This window comes from Mugil cephalus, chromosome 18, assembly GCF_022458985.1.
Source record: "Mugil cephalus isolate CIBA_MC_2020 chromosome 18, CIBA_Mcephalus_1.1, whole genome shotgun sequence".
NCBI lineage: Eukaryota > Metazoa > Chordata > Actinopteri > Mugiliformes > Mugilidae > Mugil > Mugil cephalus.
Window position 1 is genome coordinate 3,380,502 of NC_061787.1, and position 8,168 is coordinate 3,388,669.

General features: G+C 42.7%; 1 protein-coding gene and 1 long non-coding RNA gene across 2 annotated transcripts in view; both read right to left on the bottom strand.

The window, feature by feature from the left end:
- The window catches only part of LOC124995449, a 756,577-nt gene that overhangs the window by 450,138 nt on the left and 298,271 nt on the right, over positions 1 to 8,168 (bottom strand). The gene's annotated exons all lie outside the window — the stretch shown is intronic.
- On the bottom strand, positions 5,666 to 6,612 carry LOC124995496. Its single transcript, XR_007110714.1, has 2 exons — positions 6,013 to 6,612; positions 5,666 to 5,842 (listed from the first exon to the last, which is right to left on the bottom strand). It is a non-coding gene; the product is annotated as an uncharacterized LOC124995496 (long non-coding RNA).

The window sequence follows — 8,168 nt, forward strand, 5'->3', positions numbered from 1 at the left end:
TAAAGGATCGTAAATACATTTTATTCCACCCGTTTTCTCGCGATAACGACATCATTACTACAATAATTCATTTACGTGCAGCGTGTCTGCTTCTCTCACTCAGGAGAAACTGGACATAAATGGAGAGAGAGATACGTGATGCGATTTTCTAGGGCTTCCGTACATCTCATCTTCCGCTTTTCCTCACTAGAGTCACGGGGGCTGCTGGAGCCTATCACAGCTGGTATCGGGAGAGAGGCAGGGTCCACCCTGGACAGGTCGCCAGCCTGTCGCAGGGCTGACAAAGAGACAAACACCATTCACATTCACACTCACACTTACGGTGAATTTAGAGTCACAGATCAGCCCATCGAGCGTGTGTTTGGAGGTGGAGGAAACTGGAGAACCCGGAGAAAACATACACGGACACAGGGAGAACATGCAAACTCCACCCAGAAAGACCCGAGCTGGACTCTGCATCAGCGCAAACCAGCGATCCGCTATTCTGCCCATAATCAGAAAATGATTTCATAAAATCAGAATAAATGTGTCTGTAAGAAGATAATCTGCCCTAGGAAACGTTCAGAATATCTTCTTATGTAGATTACTGTGTGTACTGTGCTTTCGTACGGTACTTTCTGTTGCTTGTTGCCTGTTTAATGTTGTCCTATTTAACCCTTACATACTGTTCATATTCTGTACCTCATAGTATGGTCCGGGTCAAAATTGACCTGGACCAATAATTCCCATGTAGCAAGTATTTCTACAAAATATTCAACTACAAACCTATTCAGAATGTTTAAATAGCTTATCCCACTTAAAAAAATGAATGATTAAACCTTCATAAATGTTTCAAAGAGCAGGGAAAGTGTATTTTTTAGGTTTTACACCACTCGTTTTTGGTGAAAATGATCTGTTACACAGTATAATGTCATGTAATATATGTAAGAAGTAAAACGTATAAAAACTATAATGAATATATTATATATTTAATATATTTTATTGACCCTGAAATTTACATGAACATTTTGGAACTTCATGATATAACCACTGAACACTGTTATCACTGCTATATCACAGGATAAAGTGCTTATCCTGAACTAGTCTCTGCATTCAAAGCAGAGGTGAGAAACTTTCCATGTGTGGATCTTCACATGCGTTTACCACTCAAAAAATCAGTCTTCATGCCTCAGCGTTCCAGAGACTGGAAGCAGCCTCACCTCCTGATCTGTACACTCCAGCCAGTATAAGAAGCCCCGTGTAGGCATGTAGGTCAATTACATCCATGGTCTTCCATTCCTGGCCATAACGATTAACCCCCTCCAAGTTTGTCATTTCAATGGTGATTTTTTTTTTTCAATATCTGGAGAAAAGGAAGTGCTGAAATGCTGACAAAATGTCATCTGCATGGGAGATGGTCAGTCTTGAGGGTCCTGGAGTCTTTCGAATGACATTTTCTGCTGCCATCCTGCCTGCAACAGGATGTGGAAGTGACGACGAACAGATAGCACTATTTTTTTGACTGCCCTGCTGTCTGCACCTTTTCATCAGAGTCATCTTCCTCAGAAGGTTGATGAATTTTCTTCTACGTTGTCTTCCTGCTCTGACACGTCCTCTAAATCAGAATCACACACATCTTTGAAGAGCAGATCCAGGGCCTGTTGGACATTCAGTCTTGCTGCCATGGTGTCAATCACTACAATGGCAGCCCATACCCACCTTTATAATGTTGTGACCCCCACCACCTCCCTCCCAACCCAAGATTCCCAGATTCTAATTTTTTACTTTCTACATTATTTTATGACATCGCAGGTGCAGGTGCAGGTGCAGGTGCAGGTGCAGGTGCAGGTGCAGGTGCAGGTGCAGGTGCACATCTTGTGTCTGTGTGAAGGCCCCGTCTGACCTCTGGATGACTTCTGTTCTCTTCTGTTCCCATATATGATCACTTGTTTGTTGGTATTTCAGTACTTTCAGGATTCCCCTCAAAGACTAGTAGGTGTCTGTGTCTGCAGGAACCTGGACAAATGTTTGGGAAAACAGACAGTCACCTCTTTCACATATAAAATGCACACAAACATGACATGTACATTCTCACAATTTGAAGATTCCATAAAACCACAATTTTCCCTTATTTGACCCACACTGGTGGACCTACAATCCATCTGAATAGATACGGGTCAAATCTGACCCGTAACAGCCTCAGTGTGCTAAAATGTGTAGCACCTATATAAAAGTATAAATGAACAAAATATTTTTATTTGTATGTATTTTGGGTCACTTCAGGAAAAGTCATCAAATTTCAGGCTAAAAGAAAGATGTTTAGGGTATTTTTACTGCTGTCAAAAGTCAAAACGGCTCAAATTTTACCCCAACAGTATGTAAGGGTATGGAACGATGGAGAAGGAGACGACAGGAAACACAGCACCCAATAAATGTTAGCCCACAGCTCTGACTGTCAATGACCGCATGACCGAACCGTCTCCAATTCAAGATCTATAGATCTATAGACACATCAGGCCCCGCCCACACAGATTAACCCTCATCTCACACACACACACATGTTTTCAGTCCACAGGACAAGTCAATACAAATGACACACAATAAATTAATTCCAAGATCCAGAAAACATGTCTTATTACCTTTTTTTTCTTTTTTAAGTACAGTATCAGGCAGGTGACGACTACTGCTACAAACAAAATGACTCCAACAACCACTCCGATTGTGATGCCTCCACCATCGACTGAAATAAGAGAAAGAGTCAGTTAGTTTTCTCTGGATGATTCATCCTGGTGGTTTTCACAGATAACTGGTTCACACAGACTAAAAGCTCATAACTTTACTACTTCACCTTTTATCTTCACTAAGGTGTCAAATATCAGTGTCTCCTCCTTATTCCTGAGTTCACACGTGTATGTTCCGTCCTTGTTTGAAGACAGGTCCTGTAGTGTGAGGCTGCCTGACTCTGATACATCCTTCACCTGCTGCCTCCACTCCTCTGACACTGTGTAGGAGACATCAGTCCTGGTCCAGGTCACCATGATCTGACTGTGGTTGAATCTCCAGATGAGACTGAAGTTTGTTAGAGGAGTGTTTGAGTCAGAGCAGGAGATTGTTGATTCAGATGTTGAGACATTGATAGAAGCTGAAACAACAGAACACAGAGATTAAAAAGTAAATATTCTTTCTGGTGTATCTGTCAGATTAGATGTAGAGTGTTACTCACGTAGTCGTCTAAAAGTAGCTCTCCTCTGGTTTCTCCTCTTGTTTGTTCCAGTGCTGATGGTGCAGCTGTAGACCAGATCACTGTCACTGTCTGAAAGTATCAGAGAACTGCTGATGTTGTAAAGCTGCTGTTCAGTCTGCTGGACTGTGGTTGTGTTCTTGAAGGTCTCTTTGGATGGAGGTGTGGTGGACCAGGTGAGTTCAGGTTCAGGGTAGATCCAGTTAGAGCTGCAGGTGATCCTGTTTCCTTCCTGGACTATGTTGACTTCATGGACTGGAGCTGGAACAAAGAGTTTCTGGTTGTTACGCATCTGCGTACTTTTATTATTTTCTCGTTACATTTAGAAATACACTGAACATAAAATCAGTCGAGCTGATAATTTTCTGTGTTGTTACGTATTTTTTGTACCGTCCACTTTCAGGTTGATGAATGACTCCTTGTTTCCATCCATGGTGTTGGTTTGACACTTGTATCTTCCTTCATCCTGAACCTTGACTCCTGTCAGCAGCAGTGAGGCGTTTCCTCTGGAGATCTGATCCTTGAACAGTGACGTCCTGCCTATGAAGTTCTGGACCTGGTGTCCCAGCTGGTCTTGGTTGGTGTAGAACGAGTGGACATGAAGTTCTCCAGCTCTCAGTTGAAACCAGTGGATGGCTGTGTCAGGGCCCAACTGGAAACTACACGGTAAGATGCATCTTTCCATGAAAACACAGGACACCTCAGTCTCTGAAACATCAGGTGAAGACACACACAGTCAGTGTTAGTGTTGTTTCTCTGTTAGAGACCATGGAACAAACAGCTGCTGCCTTCAGAGGAGGAAAGAACTGGTCATGGACATTAAGAAGAATCAACTTCCTGAACATCTTTCTGTTCTTTGTTTTTCCAACTTCTTCTCACAGGTTACACTGAAAAAGAAATTGTCAGTTTAAAAAGACTGATATTAAAAAACATTTGAGGATTGTTATTTAATAAATGAGGTTAGATAATAAAATGACAGCAGGAAACACAGACGTATCAGTGATGGCTGCATCATAGCTCTGACTACCACAGGTCAAAGCATCATGTCTGTCAAAGGTCTGAGTTGGAATAATCTCCCATCTACTGCTGGAGAACGTTTGTCATTCACTGCGTTTAAAAACAGCTTAAAAAAAAATGGTTTTGTAAAAAAAAAAAAAAACCTGTGAACATGCATAAAGTCTGATCAGCACTTTTAAACTGTTTTTTTGTTTCAGAGTTTGTAAAAGTGTTTCGGATTTGTTTTCTAAAATGTAAATTTGTTTGAGCATTTGTAAAAGTGTTTCAGTTTTTGTAATTTTGTTTTGCACTTACCAGCCACCGTACTTAAAGGTCACTAATGAACTGCATATGCCAGAGAGATACCAGACTTTTCATGTCAATCTGCCCAAAGAGTTCCAGGTTTGGCCAGAGCATGTGGTCCAGCAGTTGTTTGTGAGTGCTGTGCAGGACGAGGACACAAAGGAGAAGTATTTTTTCCCCAACAAGCACCACTACAGCAGAACACGTGGCGGTTGATGTGTCACATCTGTCTCCCACTCAGCAGGCTGAGGTCAAGCCCCTACTTGACCCTGAGCTTTTCAGAGAGACGCCAGGTTTCACCTCCTTGATCCAGCACAAGATTCGGCTGATGGAGAATATTCCAGTCCGGCAGAAGAGCTACAGGATCCCCTAGCGATTGATCCCTGTTCTGCAGAAGGAGATCAAACTGATGCTGGAGCTGGGGATAATCGAGGTCCCCTGCAGTGAGTGGTGTAGCCCTATTGTGCGTGTTCCAAAGAAAGATGGATCTCTCAGATTCTGCATTGATTTCAGATAACTGAATGCAGTATCCAACTTTGACCCCACCCCATGCCCCAAATCGATGATCTGGTGGAGAAGGTGGGTAGAGCTCAATACATCACCATGCTCGACCTGAGCAAAGGCTACTGGCTGTTAGCCTTGGCACCAGAGGCTAGGGAACTGACGGCTTTCAAGACTCCTTCAGGGCCTTCAGAGACCTCAAAGACACCATCTGCACTCACTTGGTTCTCCAGAGTCCGGATTTCGACAAGCCTTTCACCCTGCAGACGGATGCAGGAAGTGGAGGGAGAGAGATGAGCCCTGTTATGTTCCTGAGTCTGAAGCTGTTGGACACGGAAACAAGATACTCAACGGTGGAGAAGGAGTGCTTGGCGATGAAGTGGGCGATCGATACCCTCAGATATTATCTGCTGGGACGACCTTTCTTCTTTGAGACAGACCATCGAGCTCTACAGTGGCTTCATCGCATGAGGGATGCCAACATGCGCAGTGCTGGATGGTACCTGGCCCTGTAGCCATACGGCTTCAATGTTCAGTACATGTCAGGGACGTCGATTGTTGTTGCGGACTGTCTGTCCAGAATGTCTGAGGACTAAGGACTAACAACAACTTTGCACAAGTGATAGTAATAATCGCACATTGCACTTGAGTCACGATAGCACTTTATTTACCGTGGTTTGCACAATACATTTTGTACATTGCTTATTTGCACATCTTTACAGATATTTAACTTTATTGACCATGTATGAGCTTTCAGGGAACCTCGTGACCGCGGTTGATCGCGTGCCGTCGGGCAGGTGTGGGAGCGCGCACTCGCTCCCCCTGCAAGAGGAGAGGAAAAGTTAAGCTCCACCGAAGTTGTGCACATTATTGGAAGAGTCACCGTAAGCAGTGCAGAAGTGTTTGTGAATGTGTGTGTCTAATATCATCAGTGGTAAATGAGCAAGTTTGTGCTATTGTGATAAATTACGTTATTTGTGTTTAGCACTTACCTGTCCAGTCAGGTGTGTACTCCGCGGTGCGCAGCCAAAGGATTCCCCCTGGGGCACAGCACCTTCATAAAGGTTCCAGGAGAGACCAGGTGACAGGATAGGAAGTGGGGAGATTTCAAGTCATGGTGTTTATTTCTATGTATTGTATTTATATTTTAGAGGTGTATTGGGGATGAGGACAACAGCAAAACAGAATATTGTGAATATTATGTGTGCAGAGTACATTGAAGATTTGTCTATGGTTAGTTAGCCATGTGATAAATGTTTAAGTTTACCTGTAGAGTGGAAGAGTCCAGTGATTTATCCGGTGGCACAGTACTTAAAGCACCAGTTACCATGTGTCTGTGTTGCAGGTCTGAACACGAGACATTTCACCCTTCACTGTTTCTGTTATCGCTGGTACAGATTAAAAAAAGAAAGAAAACCAGGAAACCTGAGCATTGCCTAAACTTTTCTTGAACATCATCCAGCTGCTCACGGGTCACTGAGTACACATGGCCATAATTACAAAATACATAACACACAAGGAATTACATAATGCTCGTGTCACTGAGGAGCAGTTGAGTTTGTTTTCTTATTTTGTTTTTTTCAATCTCAAGTGTATTTCAAAATCATTAAAAAAAAATAAAACAAATTAATGGCAAAAGCAGAGGTTTGACTGTTTCTTGAAAGCTAAAAAAAACTACAAAAAAGAAGAAAAAAGACAAAATCTAATTGGAGCAACAGATTTTTTTTATATTGTTGCGACTTTCCATCTGTAAAGACATAAACTTAGAGACATGGCAGCATATACAACACTTTATAAGAGTGACAAACAACATTTCAGCACAATAAATAAAAGACTGCTTAAAAGTGGAAACTACTTTAGAGTTTAAAAGTGCTGATCAGACTTCATGCACGTTCACAGGTTGTTTTACAAAACCGTTTTTTCCTAAGCTGTTTTTAAACGCAGTGAATAACAAACGTTCTACAGCAGTAGATGGCAGCAGCTGTTTGTTCCATGGTCTCTAACAGAGAAACAACACTAACCCTGATTGTATGTGTCTTCACCTGATGTTTCAGAGACTGAGATGTCCTGTGTTTTCATGGAAAGATGCATCTTACCGTGTAGTTTCCAGTTGGGCCGTGAAATAATCATCCACTGGATTCAACTGAGAACTGGAGAACTTCGTGTTCACTCGTTCTACAACAACCAAGACGACCTTGGATACCAGGACCAGAACTTCAGAGGCAGGATGTCACTGTTCAAGGATCAGATCTCCAGAGGAAACGCCTCACTGCTGCTGACAGGAGTCAAGGTTCAGGATGAAGGAAGATACAAGTGTCACACCAGCACCATCACTGGAAACAAGGAGTCATTCATCAACCTGAAAGTGGACGGTACAAAAAATACATAATAACACAGAAAATTATCAGCTCTACTGATTTTATGTTCAGTGTATTTCTAAATGTAACGAGAAAATAATAAAAGTACACAGATGCGTAACAACCAGATCTTCTTTGTTCCAGCTCCAGTCCATGAAGTCAACATAGTCCAGGAAGGAAACAGGATCACCTGCAGCTCTAACTGGATCTACCCTGAACCTGAACTCACCTGGTCCACCACACCTCCATCCAAAGAGACCTTCAAGAACACAACCACAGTCCAGCAGACTGAACAGCAGCTTTACAACATCAGCAGTTCTCTGATACTTTCAGACAGTGACAGTGATCTGGTCTACAGCTGCACCATCAGCACTGGAACAAACCAGAGGAGAAACCAGAGGAGAGCTACTTTTAGACGACTACGTGAGTAACACTCTACATCTGATCTGACAGATTAACCAGAAAGAATATTTACTTTTTAATCTCTGTGTTCTATTATTCCAGCTTCTATCACTGTGTCCAAAGCTGAATCAACAATCTCCTGCTCTGACTCAAACACTCCTCTAACAAACTTCAGTCTCATCTGGAGATTCAACCACAGTCAGATCATGGTGAACTGGACTAGGACTGATGTCTCCTACACAGTGTCAGAGGAGTGGAGGCAGCAGGTGAAGGATGTATCAGAGTCAGGCAGCCTCACACTACAGGACCTGTCTTCAAACCAGGAGGGAATATACACGTGTGAACTCAGGGATGAGGAGGAGACACTGATATTTGACACCTTAGTGAAG